The sequence below is a fragment of the Chlorocebus sabaeus genome, unplaced genomic scaffold (assembly GCF_047675955.1).
Source record: "Chlorocebus sabaeus isolate Y175 unplaced genomic scaffold, mChlSab1.0.hap1 unalloc_scaffold_925, whole genome shotgun sequence".
Taxonomy (NCBI): domain Eukaryota; kingdom Metazoa; phylum Chordata; class Mammalia; order Primates; family Cercopithecidae; genus Chlorocebus; species Chlorocebus sabaeus.
Window position 1 is genome coordinate 4,420 of NW_027328287.1, and position 16,486 is coordinate 20,905.

General features: G+C 53.5%; 1 long non-coding RNA gene across 1 annotated transcript; it reads right to left on the reverse strand.

Moving 5' to 3' along the window:
* Positions 1 to 3,326: 3,326 nt before the first annotated feature.
* LOC140711389 (uncharacterized) lies at positions 3,327 to 8,198 on the reverse strand. Its single transcript, XR_012092567.1, has 2 exons — positions 7,767 to 8,198; positions 3,327 to 7,176 (listed from the first exon to the last, which is right to left on the reverse strand). It is a non-coding gene; the product is annotated as an uncharacterized lncRNA (long non-coding RNA).
* Between the last annotated feature and the right edge of the window lie 8,288 nt (positions 8,199 to 16,486).

The following is a 16,486-nucleotide window of genomic DNA, read 5'->3' on the forward strand; positions in this document are numbered from 1 at the left end:
CCGCGTGGGGGAGGGGCGCGTCTCACTCGACCGCCTCGGCCCACACCCAACGAACTCCCTCAGGACCCAACGCGCCAGCACCGTGGCGGCGACCGGAGGAGGGGGCGCTGGGGGTGGGAGCGACACACCACCGCTCGGCCTCGGGCACCTGAGGGACAACCCGGAGCGCTCCAGGAGCACCGCAAAAGACCCAGGCAGAGCCAGCGCTCGTGCAACGCCCGAGAGGGCAGCACGACGGGCCGGCGGGACAGCACCCCCACCGCCGCGGAGGGGGGCGGCCCGCGAGGCGACAACCACAAGAGGCGAAAGCGAGGGGTGCCTGCTGCGTCAGAGGACCCCGCCGACCCCCGCCGAACGCCACGAGGCAGACGGCGGGGGCGGGACAGCAAGGTCAGGCCGGGTTCCGCACCCCAGTGCCTCCCAACGCACCGCTCACAGGCGGGGACGAGAGACAGGGGGCCCCCGCGGGCGGGACGAGAAGAACGGGTCCCATTCACCATGAATGGCCGCCCCTCGCCCGCCGCGGCTCGGTCCCGGCCCGGGAGAGCACGACATCACCACATCAATCAGGGAAAGCAACCCCGGAGCGGGGTCGGTCGGTCAGTCAGCCACAGCCTCCCCGGAGGCCAGCGAGCAGATCAGCCTGACCACCCCCAGCTCCGGGGAAGGGGCGGCAGACAACCCGGCAGAGACGAGGAACGCCTGACACGCACGGCACGGAGCCAGCGGGAGTGGGGTTGTCACGGCCGCCCCAGGTGCCCACAGCAGGGAGCGCGCAGCGGCAGGGTAAGCCCGCGCCGCCTTCCCCGCCGCCCCCGGGTGGGTCAGAGACCCGGACCCAAGGCGGCACCGGGAGTCGGGACGCTCAGACGCACGAGAGACCAGGCACACACGGGCCCCAGCAGGCGGCTCCAGCACGAGCAGGGCCGGCTAGCCGGGTCACCGGGAGGCCCAGAGGCCCACCACGCATCCAGAGGCCCGACCTCTCCAGCGACAAGTCGCCAGAGGACAGCGTGTCAGCAATAACCCGGTGGCCCAAAATGCCGGCTCGGAGTGAAAGATATACCTCCCCAGGGGACAGGAGGTCGAGCCACCGACCACGCCGCCGGCCCAGGGAACCCGCGACACGGACATCTGTCCCCAAAATCGCCACCATCGCAGCCAGACACGGAGCACCCAGGGCCCTCTGGTCGACCCCAGGACACACGCCGGAGCAGCGCCGGGCCAGGGACGTCCTCCCGGCCACCCGTGCCACGCAGGGGCCGGCCCGTGTCTCCAGAGCGAGACTCGGAAGCGTTTTCGGCCGTCCTCTCGTACGACCGGGACACACGAGGGACCGAAGGCCGGCCAAGTGTGACCCCTCGGGCCGCACGCGCGCTCAGGGAGCGCTCTCCGACTCCCCACGGGGACTTGAAAACAAAAGGTCACGGCAGAGGGACGGCGGCCGGGCCCGGGGACCGCTCCCCGGCACCCGGGGGACGAGGCAGGACGGTCCCCGGCTCCCCACGGGGACTTGGGGAAAAAAAAATTCGGCCGCTGCCTCAGACGGCCAGGATGCGCGCGGGCCCGCGACCGGGCCGGGAAGGGTGTCCCCAGCCTCCCGCCCCAAGCCCGGTGGGTCCCCGCGGGTCGCGGGTCAGGCCTCGGGAGCTGAGCTGCGGCGTGCTGGTCGACCAACCCCGGCAGCCCCACACCCGGCTCAGGCCCGAAAGCGCAGCGACAACCTCTCCCCACATAAGCCTGCACGCCCGAGCTCTGACTCACAAGCGACGCGCCAGAGCTCTGGCGCGACCGGGACAGCCCGGCTGACGACCGCGGTGTTTCCGGAGCTCTGCCTAGCTCACAGCGGGGACGGTCCCCTCCCTCGGCAGCTGCCACCGCAGCTCCGGAAGCCAAGGGAACGATATAAAAGCGGCCGCCAGATGGAGTCCGACAACCGTCGCGAACGTCACCAAGACAGATCCGGATGGCAGGCCGGCCCGCCGACCGCGAAACCGAAACCGTGAGTCGAGAAACGCTATCCCGAGGCCGAAAACGCAGCCCCTCTACCCCAACCCCACAGAAACGGTCCCCAAAGCCTGTCTCTGCATCGACCGCGACAGAGTCAGAAGACAACCCACGGCGTGTGGATGTTCGGAGAGGCATCTCGGAGGGAGAAACAGCAAGCAAGGACTCGGTCGCGGGCCGTTGAGGACACAGGGAGACACAGATTGCCGTAGGCTCTTCCTGAATCCAGACAGAGACGGAGGGAGGGAGGGAGGGAGGCAGGGAGGGAGGGAGGGAATGGAGAGAAGAGACAGATGGTGAAAGGAAGGGAGGGAGGGAAGGGAGCAGGGAGAGAGGGAGGAAGGAAAAGGGAGAGAAAAGGGAGACCACGTGGAAAATGAAGATGATGAAACGTCACTTTTCAAAGGTTACATTTTTACAGGAGAGATGGAAAGGAAAGAAACCTGAAACAGAGAGAAAGAATGAGGAAAGAAGGGAAAAAGAAACAGAGGAAACAGAAAAGAAGGACAGAAACGGAATAAAAGAAATAAAGAAAGCACGGAAGAGAAACGAACAAGAGAGAAAGGGAGGGAGGCAGGGAGGGAGGGAGGGAGGGAGGGAGGAAAACATAGAGAGGGAGACAGAGAAAGAAAGAAGGGAAGAAAAACACAAAGGAGAGAAAGAAAGAAAAGACAAATAACAGCATAAATATTTGCATTTTTAGCTAAATATGAGATATAAAAATACATCAAAACAGATGAAAATATTTGTCTTGATCGAGACCATCCCGGCTAACATGGTGAAACCCCGTCTCTACTGAAAAATCCAAAAAACAAACTAGCCGGGCGAGGTGGCGGGTGCCTGTAGTCCCAGCTACTTGGGAGGCTGAGGCAGGAGAATGGCGTGAAGCCGGGAGGCGGAGCTTGCAGTGAGTTGAGATCCGGCCACTGCACTTCAGCCTGAGCGACAGAGCGAGACTCCGTCTCAAAAAAAAAAAAAAAAAAAAAAAAAAAAAATGAATAAATAAATAAATAAATACATACATACATACATACATACATACATACATAAAAAAAGAAAGAAAGAAAGAAAATATTTGTATTTATACACATGAATGAATAGATGAAAATAAATACATAAAAAATAAAATAACATGAGCAAATAGGCCAGGCACGGTGGCTGACGCCTGTGATCCCAGCACTTTCAGAGGCTGGGAGAGAGAGAGAGAGAAAATGAAGGAAAGAAAGGAAGAAAGGAAGAAAGAAAGGAAGGAAGGAAGGAAGGAAGGAAGGAAGGAAGGAAGGAAGGAAGGAAGACAGACAAAGAAAGAGAGAGAGAAAGAAAGAGAAAAAGAGAAAGAGAGAAAGAAGGAAAGAAAGAGAGAAAGAAAGAAAGAAAGAAAGAAGAAAGAGAGAGAGAGGGAGAAAAACAGCGAGAAAGAAAGACGAGAGAAGAAAGAAAAAAAGAAGACAGAGGAAAGACAGACAGGAAGAAAGGCAAAGCAAGAAAGCAAGAAAACAAGACAGCAAGAAAGCATGACAGAAAGATAGAAAGAGACAGAAAGAAAAAGCAAGAAAGCAACAAAGAAAGAGAGGGGGGGAGTGGGAGAGGCGAATCTCTCTGCTTTCACTACATGCGGGGAGAATCAGGAAAGCCCCCACTAAACAACAAGGCCGGAAGTGGAGCTGCCATCTGTGAAATCCGAGCAGAAGAGTCCACACGGGTTAAAGACACGAAGAAAGACAGGGAAACAACTGCTCAAAGAGAAGAACAATCTGGCCCAGCCAGGGCCTGTCTCCTGAAGTTGTCTGGGCAACGAGGGAGTGGGACGGAGGGAGGGAGGGCCTCCGAGGCTCGTGTCAAACAATAAACGAGAATAACATAAAAGGAAGTTAAAAAAAAACATTACGCATCATTCGTAGCATCACTGACGCCTCGAAAGGCGAGAGGCATATGTTTATGTCACTGTGGGACTGTTGTCTTTTTTCTTTCCTTTTTTTTTTCTTCCCTCTCTTCCCGGAAACTCACTTTTTAATTATTTCCTTTTCCTTGTCCTTTTTAGTTTTATTTTTTATTTTACTTTCATTTTTATTCGTTTATGTATTAATTTATTAGTAGTAGTAGTATTTTTTGGAGAGGTTGCCTCGCTCTCTCGCCCAGGCTGGTGTACAGCGGCGCGATCTCGGCTCACTGCAACCTCCGCCTCCCAGGTTCAAGCGATTCTCCTGCCTCAGCTCGGCCTCCCGAGTAGCTGAGATTACAGACGCGCACGACCATGCCCGGCTAATTTTTGGTCTTTTGACTGGAGACGGACGGGGTTTCACCATACTGGCCCTGCTGATCTGACCACCTCGTGATCCAGCGATCCACCGCCCCCGGCGTCCCAAAGCGCTGGGATGACAGGCTTGAGCCACCGCGCCGGGCCGAGTTATTCATTTTATTTTCTTCCTAATTTTTAATTGTATGTATGCATGCATGCATGCATGCATGCATGTATGTATGTATGTATGCATGTATCCATCCTTTCTTATTTTTTGAGACGGACAGAGAGACACAGTGAGAAACAGAGAGAGAGAGAGAGAGAGAGAGAGAGAGAGAGAGAGAGAGAGAGTGAGAGACCTCCCCTTGGGCCTCAATGGTCTTTGCAATGTCCTTTCTTCAGAGATTCTGCAAACACAGTGTTTCCAACATTTTGAATCCAAAGAAAAGTTTAACTCTGTAACATGTATCCACAGATCACTAATCAGTCCCGATGATAGTTTATTTCTGGTTTTTCTCTGGGGAGTGTCGGTTTTTCTCCACAGGTTTCAAGGGGCTCCCAAAGTCCCTTCGCCGATTCCCTTAAGAAGAATATTTCCAAACCGACGTATCAAAAGAACGCTTTCACTTTGTGAGAGGAATCCCCACATTACAAAACCGTTTCACACATAGGCTCTCTTCAGTTTTTATCTGGGGATAATCTGTTTTTCACCCTAGGCCTCAATTGCAGCCCACATTATTTTCACAGATTCTACTAAAAGAGTGCTTCCAATCCGCTGAGTCCAAATACAGTTGTACCTCTGTGCGAGGAATCCACACACAAAGCAGTTTCTCAGGTAGCTTCCTTCTAGCTGTTATCAGGAAATATGTGCTTTTCCACCATTGGCCTCAAAGGAGTCCCAAATATCCTTTTGCAGATTCTACCACAGAAGTGTTTCCAACCTGCTGAACCGAAACACGGGTTTAACTCTGTGAGATGAATCCACATCTCACAAAGCCAATTCACAGATAGCTTCTTTCTACTGCTTCTCTGGGGATATTTGATTTTTCAACATAGGCCTCCATGGGCTCCCAAATATGCCTTGGCAAATTCTAGAGAAAGCGTGTTTCCAACACGTGAATCAAAAGAAAGGTTTAACTCTGTGAGATGCATCCAGTCACGCAAAGCAGTTTCACAGATCGTTTCGCTTCTTCATGGCTTTTCTCGGGGGGACAATCTGGTTTGGACAACCGGAATTAATGGGCTTGGAAATGTCTTCCCACACACTCAACAAAAAGAGCATTTCCAACCTGCTGACTCACACACACACACACAAACAAACAAAGAATACGTTCTGCGCTGGCAGATAAATCCAGACATCACGAAGCAGATTCAATGAAATATTCTCTCTGGTCTTTGTCTGGGGATATTCAGTTTGTCACCATAGGCCTCAAGGGCTCCCACACGTCCCTTTGGAATCTCTACAAAGAGAGCGTCTCCAACCCGCCTAATCAAAAGAAAGGTGTAACTCTTTAGGATGAGTCCACACATCGCAAAGCAGTTTCTCAAATACATTCTTTCTCATTTTTATCTGGGAATATTTGGTTATTCGCCATAGGCCTAAAGGGGCTCCCAAAAATCCGTTCAGAGAGACTGCCAAAAAAAAGTGTTTCTAACATGATGAATCAAAAGAATGGTTTATCGCTGAGAGATCAATCTGCGCATCACGAATCAATTTGACAGATAGCGTCTTTCTTGTTTCAATCTGTGGATATTCTGTTTTTCAACGTAGGCCTCAATGGGTTTCCAAATGTCCCTTCACAGATTCTACAGAAAGCGTGTTTCCAACCTCCTGGTTCAACAGATGTATCCGTTCGAGGTGAATCCACACGTCAAGAAGCAGTTTCACCAGTAGCATTTTTTCTCGTTTTCATCTGGGGATGTTCAGTGTCACCATAAGCCACAAAGGGCTCCCAAATGTCCCTTTGAAGATTCTGCCAAAAAACTGCTTCCAATCGGCCGCGTGCAGTGGCTCACGCCTGTCATCCCAGCATTTTGGGAGGCAGAGGTGGGTGGATCACCTGAGGTCAGGAGTTCAAGACCAGCCTGGCCAAAACGATGAAACCCCATCTCTACCAAGAATACAAAAAATTAGCCGGGCCTGGTAGCGGGTGCCTGTAACCCCAACTACTTGGGAGGCTGAGGCAGGAGAATCCCTTCAACTGGGAGGCAGAGGTTGCAGCGAGCCGAGATGGTGTCACTGCACTCCAGCCTGGGGGACAGAGTGAGACTCTGTCAAAACACACACACACACACACACACACACACACACACACACACACACCCCCCCCAAAATGCTTCCAATCTGCTGAATCAACAGAAAGATGTAACTCTGTCAGAGGAATCTACACATCGCAAAGCAGTTTTGCAGATAGCTTCTTGTTAGTTTTTATCTACCGATTTTCTGTTTTTCACCCTAGGCCTCAAACAGCTCCCAAATGCCCTTTTGTAGATTCTACAAAAGGGGCGCTTCCAACCTGGTATATCAAAAGAAAGGTTTCACTCTGTGAGATGAATCCACACACCACAAAGCAGTTTCAGAGACAGCTTCTTTCTAGTTTTCATTTGGGGATATTCGGTTTTTCACAGTAGGCCTCAATGGGCTCCCAAAGGCATATTCGCGGATTCTACAGAAAGACTGCTTCAAACCTCCTAAATCAAAAATTTGTTGTAATTCTGTGGCATGAATCCACACATCACAAAGCAGTATCATAGAGAGCTGCTTTATTATTTCTGGGGTGGGGATGTTCGCTTTCTCACAATAGGCCCCAATGGGCTCCCAAATGTCCATGCTGCTTCCAAACTGCTGAATCCAAAGGCAGTTTTAACTCTGTATGAGGAATCCACACAACAGAAAGCTGTTTCATGAAGACCTTCTCTCTCGTTTTTATCTGAAAACATAAGATTTTTTCACCATACGACACAAGGGTCTCCTAAATGTACATAGACAGATTCTACAAAAACATCCTTCCAACCTGCTGATTCAAAAGAAAGGTTTAACTCTGTGAGACGAATACACACACTACAAAGCAGTTTCACAGAGAATGGTGTTTTTTTGTGTGTTTGTTAGTTTGTTTGTGTTTTGGTTTGCTTTTTTGTTTTTTGCTTTTTTTTTGAGACGCAGTTTCGCGCCTGTTGCTCAGACTGGAGCGCAATGGCGCCATCTCGCCTCACTGCGATCTCCGCCTCCCAGGTTCAAGCAATTCTCCTGCCTCAGTTTCCCTTCCCGAGTAGCTGGGATTACAGGCATGTGCCACTGCGCCCCGCTAATTTGGTATTTTCAGTAGAGACGGGGTTTCTCCATGTGGGTCAGGCTGGTCTCGAACTGCCGACCTCAGGTGATCTGCCCGCCTCGGCCTCCCAAAGTGCTGGGAGGACAGGCGTGAGCCACCACGCCCGTACTACTTTATTGTACATAATACAATACATAAATTGTATTGTATTTACATTTATGTATTGATTGATTGATTGATTTACTTACTTATGCTGCCTGATCAAAGGTCACTCCGGCCCAGTCGTCAAAGTGGCCATTTCCTAGGCAACCAAGAAGGGGGGAGCTTGGAGGTGGGGGCGGGGGCGGTGGAGAAGACACAGTTGCCCCAGGCTGTGCGCAGGCGGCCTGAGCTTCCTTCCTCTGTTGAGGCCTCCATTTTCAGAGTAACAGTGGCCGCTAGGTGATGCCCGACGTCTGCCAATGAGACTGTCAGCCTGGAATGAATTGGGATCGCCTGGAGGGGGAGGCGGGAGGCGGAAGGATGGAGGCCCCCACAGCACAGTGGGTCACCGCGCCCTCCCAGGCGATCCCCACAACTAATCGACCAGGGCCCCTGGGGGCACACAGCCTAAGACCCCCCCCACCCATCGGATCATCTGGAACTTCTGTCCGTCCGGAGACGAGAGACGAGAGACGAGAGACGAGAGACGAGAGACCGACTGGAAATTCTCTCGGTCAAGGTCCAAACCTAAAAGAATCACTGACACAGACATCAGGACTAACAAAGACAATTTGTAAAAGTTTCCGTGTTTTGGGTGAATCCGTGTATTTCTGTATCACAAAATTACTGATTTTGAACGTTGCGGTTTTTCTACTCCTTACGTGTACGGTCCTGTGATAGACAGACCAGGGGACTCCTCAGCTCGGAGTCCATGAGGCCAGAAGCTGACATCCTAAATTTCTATGTAGAATGAATGTAAGCAGGCCAACCAAACACTGTGCCGTAAAACTGTCCGGAAGACAAGCGGTGGTGGTTGGGGGGCGGATGGGGGGGGGGGGGGGGAGCCGGGTGCGGTACGCTCACGCCTGTCATCCCCGCACTTTGGGAGGCCGAGGGCAGGCGGATCCCTCGAGATGGTGGCCATTGCACTCCAGCGTGGGCAACAAGAGTGAAAACTCCGTCCAAAACAAGAACAACAACAGAAACGTTAAGTGCTGTCTGCTGTTATTTTTGCTTCCCACCCTGAGAAGAACATAATACAGCTGCTGTCTACCTGCCTGCCTGCCTGCCTGCCTGCGTGTCTGTCTGTCTGTCTGTCTGTCTGTCTGTCTGTCTGTCTGTGACAGGGTCTCGCTCTGTCTTTCGCCCAGGCTGGAGTGCACTGACACCATTATGGCTCACTGCAGCCTCAACTTCCCCGGGGTTAGGGGATTCCTCTAAGGGATCCTATGGATGGCCTCGGCCTCCCAAAGTGTTGGGGTTACAGGCGTGAGCCACCAGCACCCGGCCTGAGTTCACACATCTGGTCTCACTGCGTCTTAACCAGACGCCCGTGAAGAACTCAAGTCAAGAGAGAGAGAGTCGGCAAGAGACTTTCAGCATTCTCTCCCAAAACCAGTGAGGTGGATGGCGGCCGTGTGTCCCAAGCTCCTGTGGTTTTAGGTGGCCACGCGTAGAGGATAGATTTCAAATGTTTCCAGAGAGGCGCAAGCCACAGTCATTCAGGACATCCGAGCGCGAGATGGGGTTTCTGACAGCGACTTAAGGGCCAGGAAGGGCCAGAGTCTGCCAAGGCCCTCGTTCTAGGGTGGGGCCGATGGAACCCCAGGCAGAGGGAGCCAGCGGTCCGCACAGAGAGAGCTCCAGCCCTAGGCCCCACCGTGCAGACCGACTCAGAAGAAAGAGAGTCCCTCGTCCTACATATGTCACATCCCTCCACCGAACTTGGGAGCGGATCCGCTTTCCAAACATGAGGTGACTCTCGGTTTGAAATGGATCACAAGGGGCCGGGCTTTCCAGAGTCGGCATGATAAAGAAGTCATTCTGTGGCACAGAACGAGGTGTGGCTCTTATCGAGACTCTACAGTGAAAGGCAGTGAAACAGGGCGAAACCCCGTGTCTACTACAAATTAAAAGAGGAGCCGGGCATGGTGCCGCTGAAGGCAGGAGAATCGCTGGGACCCGGGAGGCAGAGGTTGCAGTGAGCTGAGATCATGCCACTGCACTCCAGTCGGGGGGACAGAGCGAGACCGCATCTCAGAAACAAACTCACAAAGCCAATCAAGGTGTTTAACGCAACGAGTCACCCTCGGGTCTCTTGACAGGATACGTCCAGCACCCGGGAAAACAGGGAAACGTCGAGGGGTGGGGTGGAATCTATTTTGTGGCCTCAAGGGAGGGTTTGAGAGATACTCCCGGAAACGTGACTGCCTAAGGAAGCCCCTCCGCCCAAGAAGCGAGATTCATTTCTAGCCTGTAGCCACCCACGAGGGAGAATCGGGCTCTCTACAGAACCCCCCCCCCACCCCCCGACCCACCCCCCGACTCGTGAAATGGTCTCTCTCACTCCGTCAGGCTCTATTCACGCCGTGTGGTTTTGTAACCTCCAGCGCGTGTGCGTGGGGTGGGGGATGGGATGGGGTGGGGGCGGCTGTGGACAGAGGAAGGGAAAAAGCGATGGTGTCCCACGGGTGCCCGGGACCGTGGGTCGTGGTTGGGGTCGCCAGAGCCTAGGGAACTCATCGCCTGTCAGGACGTCTCCCCTCCACGTCCCCTCTCTGCCCTACGCTCCGCATCTTCGCAGTTCAGTGGAGACCTGGTGGATGGAAGTCGCCGTCCCTTTGGACTTTAACCGAGGAAGGCCGGGCTCCCAAGTGTCTCCCGGTAGTTGGGGCCTCGGGCAGGCTCGCCAGGATGCTGACGGTGATGGTGATGGTGATGGTGATGGTGATGGTGATGGTGACGGGTGATGTACGTTGGAGGCCTCGGGCCAATGCACAGGGATGCCTTTGACCTCGTTGGGAGAGGTCAGCTTTGCGGAGTCCCGTGCATCCTTCCGGAGACTCATCCAGCGCTAGCAAGCATGGTCCCGAGGATCCCAGCTCTCAGCAGAGGCACTTTTGTTCACACAGAATCCTGGGCAGGCAAGGTCTCAGCAGGCTTAGGCCTCCTAGCCAAGAGGCCGAAGCCACTTCTGGGATATTTTCACAGAGCCAGTGGTTCTTTGAAGTGCTTTCAGATACAGATTTGAGAAGTGCTTGCAGATACAGATTTGAGACAGAACGGACAGGGCTTGGTCCCAGGTCCTTTAGGACACGGGCAGAGGCACATTGAGAAAACCCTCCCAGCATCCTAGGTGAACAGAGGTATGATTTTTTTGAGACACTCGAGGGAGAAGCAACCCCAGATTTTAGGGTGGTATCTTTATTATTATGTAGTATCTCTGAGGTATCCAAGTCCAGAAATCAACTCACCACTTCTGTACAGCATTCTGTGGGAAGATCAAATCTGGGGTGTCTAAAGTTAAGAATTGAGGCCTTGGTACTGGATTACATTAGAGGTACTTGAGCTCTTTTGGCAAAGAAAGAGAAGGTGGGAGATAGCGAGAGCGAGAGAGAGACAGACAGAGATACAAAGATACACACAGAGAGAGACAGAGAGAGAGAGAGACAGAGAGAGAGACAGAGAGAAACAGACCAAAAGGGAGAGAGAGAGACAGACAGAGAGAGAGACAGACAGACAGGCAGGCAGGCACACAGGCAGGCAGAGAAACAAAGTAAGACAAAAGACAGACAGAGAAAGAGAGAGAGAGAGAGAGAGAGAGAGAGAGAGAGAGAGAGAGAGAGAGAAAGGGACAGAGACGCACTGAGACAGAGAAACAGACAGAAAGAGGGAGCGACAGGCAGAGAAAGAGAATCAGACAGAAGACAGACACAGTGAGAGAAACACAGGCAGAGAGAGACAGAGAGACACAGACAGGGAGAGAGAGACAAAGCCACAGACTGAAAGACAGGCAGAGAAATAGAGTAAGACAGAAGACAGACACAGGGAGAGAGACAGGCGCAGAGAGAGAGAGAGAGAGAGAGAGAGAGAGAGAGAGAGACAGAGATGGACAGAGAGAGACGGAGAGAAACGCATAGAAAGAGGGGGGGAGAGAGAGAGACAGAGAGAAACAGACAGACAGGGGGAGAGAAAGACAGAGAAAGAGAGAGAGAGAGAGAGACAGACAGACAGACAGGAAGAGAAAGAGACTAAGGCAGAAGACCGACACGGAGAGAGCGAGCGACAGAGAGACAGAGAGAGAGAGAGAGAGAGAGAGAGAGAGAGAGAGAGACAGACAGGCAGAGAGAGAGAGAGAGAGAGAGAGAGAGAGAGACAAACAGACAGGCAGAGAGAGAGAGAGAGAGAGAGAGAGAGAGAGAGAGAAACAGACAGGCAGAGAGAGAGAGAGAGAGAGAGAGAGAGAGAGAGAAACAGACAGGCAGAGAGAGAGAGAGAGAGAGAAGGCAGACAGAGACAGACAGAGAGACAGACAGACAAAGACAGAGAGGGACAGAGAGAGACAGAGAGAAACACACAGAAAGAGAGAGAGAGAGAGAGAGAGAGAGAGAGAGAGAGAGAGAGAAACAGACAGACGGGAGAGAGAGACAGAGAGAGACAGACAGACAGACAGACAGGAAGAGAAAGAGAGTAAGACAGAAGACAGACACACAGAGAGAAATAGGCAGAGAGAGAGAGAGAGAGAGAGAGAGACAGACAGAGATGGGCAGAGAGAGATAGTGAGAAACAGACAGAGAGAGAGAGAAGCAAACAGATGGGGGGGGAGAGAGAGAGAGAGAGGCACACAGAGAGAGAGAGGGAGAAGACAGACAGAGAAAGAGAGACACAGACACAGACAGAGAGACGGAGAGAGGAGGAGGAAGGGCGTGCTCAAGAAATAATTACACATATTTTATAATGCTTTTGATCCCATAAACGGTGGCCGGGGTATGCTTTGAAAACAACAACAGCAACAACAGCAACAAGAGCAGCAGCAGCAGCAGGAGCAGCAGGAGCATCTGCTTATGGATTTCTAGAAAATAAGATCTCATGAAGTATAGTACACATCAACCGGCTCTCACTACATGTCGAGAGAGTCACAAATGCACTAGTTAACAACAGGAGAAAACAGCAGCTAACCTGTCTTGGGGAAAATACACGTCTTCCTGAAAATTGGGGATTTCTTTTTTTTTTTTTTTTTTTTTTTTTTTGAGACGGAGTCTGGCTCTGTTGCCCAGGCTGGAGTGCAGTGGCCGGATCTCAGCTCCCTGCAAGCCCCGCCTCCCGAGTTCACGCCATTCTCCTGCCTCAGCCTCCCGAGTAGCTGGGAGTACAGGCGCCCGCCACCTCGCCGGGCTAATTTTTTTTTGTATTTTAGTAGAGACGGGGTTTCACCGTGTTAGCCAGGATGGTCTCGATCTCCTGACCTCGTGATCCGCCCGTCTCGGCCTCCCAAAGTGCTGGGATGACAGGCTTGAGCCACCGTGCCCGGCCGAAAATTGGGGATTTCTACTGCACCTGAAAAGAAACAAATAAGAACAAGGAAAAACACAAACAAAACAAAACAAGCCAACAAACACGGGCCAAGGCACCGTCCCTGGAAATCTTTTTTTTTTTTTTTTTTTTTTTTTGAGACGGAGTCTTGCTCTGTGGCCCAGGCTGGAGGGCAGTGGCCGGATCTCAGCTCACTGCAAGCTCCGCCTCCGGGTTCACGCCTTTCTCCTGCCTCAGCCTCCCGAGTAGCTGGGACTACAGGCGCCCGCCACCTCGCCCGGCTAGTTTTTTGTATTTTTTAGTAGAGACGGGTTTTCACCGTGTTAGCCAGGATGGTCTCGATCTCCTGACCTCGTGATCCACCCGTTTCGGCCTCCCAAAGTGCTGGGATGACAGACTTGAGCCACCGCGCCCGGCCCCCTGGAAATCTTAAGTGAGCAGAGTGTTAGTTTTCAGAAAGCGTTTCTACTTGGGGCAAGTACTAAGAAGGCCCATACTAGAGCTGTGACGCCCTTCCCATTGTGGAAATATGCTGGCGGGAGGGAGGGAGGAGAAGAGAAAACATCATGATCAAAGGTGATTGAGACCCAGCCGGGGTGAAGCTTTCCTACGGAGGGAGGCCTGAGGAGCGAAGGCGGGAGGGGGAGAAACCCCACAACTCCAGACCAGCCCGATTGCCCACACGGGTCAAGGGCTATGCCATCGGCCCAAGCTGCCTCTGGGGAAGTGGGACCGTGCCGCCCCCCCATCTCAAAAAACGGTGGCCACTGAGTGAGGCCTGACTACCACCGATGCAAATGTCAGCCTGGCAAGAATGAGATCGCCGGCAAGGGGTGGGGGAGGGGGAGAGAAGATGGAGGCACACCCGGCTGGCTCCGGAACGTTTCCAAGCAGGATGTTGGGAGGCGGGGGGTGGGGAGGTTGAGGGGAACCCACCTCACTGACTCACTAAATTCAGGTAAAGGAACGTGGGGGAGGGGTGGAGCCGCGGGGGTGGTGGGGGGGCGACTTGAAAATTAAACTGACCCCTCATACAGCCCAAGTCGAAGAGTCTATGCGCATTAAAGAAACCAACACACAAAGAAAACTAAAGCGACGATAAAAGAACAACAGGGGCCGGGCGCGGTGGCTCAAGCCTGTCATCCCAGCACTTTGGGAGGCCGAGACGGGCGGATCACGAGGTCAGGAGATCGAGACCATCCTGGCTAACACGGTGAAACCCCGTCTCTACTAAAATACAAAAAAAAATTAGCCGGGCGAGGTGGCGGGCGCCTGGAGTCCCAGCTACTCCGGAGGCTGAGGCAGGAGAATGGCGTAAACCTGGGAGGCGGAGCTTGCAGTGAGCCGAGATCGGGCCACTGCAGTCCAGCCCGGGCTACAGAGCCAGACTCCGTCTCAAAAAAAAAAAAAAAAAAAAAAGAACAATAGGGCCCCCGCCAGGGCGGAGGTTACCTAGGCAACGAGGGAGAGAGGGAGGGGCCTCCAGAAGGGAGGGCGAGAAACCGGTTGCCCCAGGCTCGGTGAAGTTTCGGCGAGACCTCCCTCCGTGCCACCTCGACTTTCAGTAACAGTGGCCGCTAGGTGATGCCCGAAGACAACCGATGCCTGCAAGTGTCAGTCGTCACGGAAAAAGAAGCAAAGGATGGATCGCTCTGGGTCGGGGTGGAGGTTGGGGAGGGGGATGCGGCGGAGGCACACTGCGTCGCCGCCGGCGTCTCCCGGATCCCTCTCAAAACAGGCCGTCTCCGGGCCCAGGGAGTCCTCCCACGCGATGCCCGCGACTGGTCGACCAGACCCCCCAGGGTCACAGCCAAAGTTTCTGCCCCTGGGATCACCTGGCACTTCCATTCCCCCAGAGAGAAGAGAGGACGACCAGGGGCGCGGGCGCATGGAGGACGCCAGGGGTGGAGGTGGGAGCTACCGAAGACAGAAGTGCAGTCATTAGCGTGTCAGAGTAGACTCCAGACCCACGACCTCGGAGAGGCAATACCTGAACGAGTGTTAGTGCATGACATCCACGCTCCCGGACACAGCGTGGATTTCACGGGGAAGGCAGTGCCCATCACACTCCCTTCCTGTTCCGGGGCCAGATTTTGCTCCCGATGTACCCATTTCTCAACCGTGTTCCCCGAGGTCCACCCTGTCGTGAATCAGTCATGAATCTAGTCAGTACGGTGAATCGCGGAGCATCCACATTCCACCACTAAGATCGGAGTCCGCACACTACACATCGCCCCACGTGGTGTCTCCCCAGAAGAACATCACCGCCGTCCCAGCCCAGTAGCGATACAGTGCCATTTCTGTCATTTTCTCTTTCTTGCTTGCCATTTATTTATTTATGTAATTTTGAGACAGAGTCTCACTCACTCTACAGCCCAGGCTGTAGTGCAGTGGGACGATCTCGGCTCACTGCAACCCCCGCCTCCGCCTCCCAGGTTCCAGCGATTCTCCCGCCTCTGTCTCCCGAGTAGCTGGGACCACAGGGGTCTGCCCCACCGCGCCCGACTCAGTTTTGTAGTTTTAGCAGGGACGGGGTTTCACCATGTGGGCCAGGCTGGTCTTGAACTCCTGACCTCCTGATTCACCCGCCTCAGCTTCCCAAAGTCCTGGGATGACAGACGTGAGCCACCGCGTTCAGTCCCTACAGTGCCATTTCTTAGAAATCACTCGCGGGAACACACACTTATGGGTCACGTGTGAAGAATTTCTCTTTTTCTATTTTTCTCCCTCTTTTTTTCTGTGTGTGTGTGTGTGCGTGTGTGTGTGTGTGTGCGCGCGCGCGCGCATGGGCGGGGGCGGTGGGACGGAGTTTCGCTCTTGCTGCCCAGTCTGGAGTGCAAGGGTGCCATCTCGGCTCACTGCAACCTCCACTTGCCAGGTTCCAGCGATTCTCCTGCGTCAGCCCCGCGAGTAGCTGGGATTACAGGCCTGCGCCACCATGCCCGGTTCATTTTGTATTTTTAGTAGAGACGGGGTTTCTTCATGTAGGTCAGGCTGGCCTCGAACTCCCGACCTCAGGTGATCCACCCGCCTCGGCCTTCCAAAATGCTGGGATGACAGGCGTGAGCCACCGTGCCCGGCCTTAGCCGTGTATTTTAAAGTCGAGGAGCTTATCAGGGAAATATGAGAAGTACGGACGTCACACGTGACAGAGAGAAAAGTCTGCGAATGGCCCTTCCGTCCAAGTGGGGACCCGGCGAAGATCTCCCGAAATCATGCACCGAGTGGGGAAGCCCGGCAAGGCCCGTCTGTGTAGATTCCTCTCAGCCTCTCTAAGCACGCACTTCTCACTTTCGTGGAAGGGGCAGGGCCCTCTCTGGGACGGGGGGATCTGACAGACAAAGAGACAGACGTAGAAAAAGAGAGATGGACAGGCAGAGACAGAGAGAAACGGACAGAAAGAGCAAGAGAGCGAGAGAGCGAGAGCGAGAGCGAGAGCGAGAGAGAGAGAGAG